Genomic DNA, 1748 nt, shown 5'->3' on the forward strand with positions numbered 1-1748 from the left:
TGATACTTTCTACTAATATGATTGGACTTAGAATGAAAGGTGGAGTGCTTGGTGAGATAAATAGCACTCTGATTATCACAGAATAAGATGAACCTTGACTTCTCAAAGTCAAGATCTTTCATAAATTTCTTCATCCAAAGTAATTCTTTGGCACCTACAGTGATAGCAATATATTCGGCTTCTGTGGTGGATAGAGCTATACACTTCTGTAGTCTAGATTGCTAGGAAATAGTTCCCCCTGTAAAAGTGATCAAATAACCAAAAATGGATTTTGAATTGTCAAGATTGCCTCCCAAATCAGAGTCTATGTAGAATACAAGTTCAGGCTTGCCGCTATCAAAGCACAACTCCATATCTAAAGTGCCCCTTCAAATATCTTAGTATCCATTTCACTACATTCTAGTGTTCCTTTTCAGGATTAGAAAGAAATCTGCTAACAGTACCAACAATATGTGCAATATCTGGTCTAGTGCAAATCATAGCATACATCAAACTACCAATTGCAGAAGAGTATAGAATACATGACATCTCATTCTTCTCTTCATTAGTAGATGGACTCTGAATCATACTCAACTTAAAGTGTTTAGCAAGAGGAGTACTAACCACTTTTGCTTCTGTCATATTGAATCTCTTGAGTACCTTCTCAATGTACTACTTTTGGGATAATGATAACTCATTCTTCTTTCTGTCTTGACTAATTTGTATCCTAAAATTTTCTTTGCTGGCCCCTAAGTCCTTCATTGCAAATAATTTGCTCAACTCTTTCTTAATGAATACAATTCTAGATTTATTTCTGCCAACAATCAGCATATCATCCACAGTAAGATAATAAAATCATCATCAGAGAACTTCTGAAAGAATACACAATGATCTGAAGAAGTTTTCTTATATCCTTGATTTTCGATGACAGATTCAAACTTTAAGTACCACTGCCTTGGAGCTTGTTTCAAGCCGTACAAGCTCTTTCTCAATTTGCAGACATAGTTTTCTTTTCCTTTAACCATGAAACCTTCAAGTTGCTCCATGTAAATTTCTTCTTCTAAATCACCATGAAGAAAAACAGTCTTGACATCCATCTGCTCAACCTCTAAATCTAGACTTGCAGCTAAGCCTAGAACCATGCGAATAGAAGACATTTTTACAACAAGAGAGAAAATTTCATCAAAGTCAACTCCCTTTCTCTGGCCAAAACCTTTGATAACTAACCTCGCTTTATATCTAGGTGCAGATGTATGTTGCTCTTGCTTTACTCTGAAGATCCATTTATTTGTCAAAGCTTTCTTACCTTTCGGTAACTCCACTAACTCATATGTTCCATTTTTGTGAAGTGACTTCAACTCATCTTCCATGTCTTCTATCCACTTATCTCTATGAGTATGTAGCATGACTTCATCATAATCTTCAGGTTCTTTCATGTCAGTCAAAAGTATATACTCATTAGGAGAATAACGTGTTGACTTTGGCTTCTTCCTAGTAGATCTTCTACAAGAGGTTTCTGGAGCATCTAGAGTAGTCATTTGAATATGAGTTGATGGATAATCAACCATAACATCATTACTAGGAGCATCTTCAAGTTCTACACTCTGATGATCATTTTGATCTTGATCCCTATCGACATTAGTATCTTGGATTCCTTCATGTGCAAAAAATATGTCAGTACTAGGAACTGGATCAACATCAACCAAGCTCTCATTAATCTGAGAATCTATTTTCTCAGTCTTGTTAATATCTTCAATTGTTTGGTCTTC

Source organism: Solanum dulcamara, chromosome 7 (assembly GCF_947179165.1).
Source record: "Solanum dulcamara chromosome 7, daSolDulc1.2, whole genome shotgun sequence".
Lineage (NCBI taxonomy): Eukaryota > Viridiplantae > Streptophyta > Magnoliopsida > Solanales > Solanaceae > Solanum > Solanum dulcamara.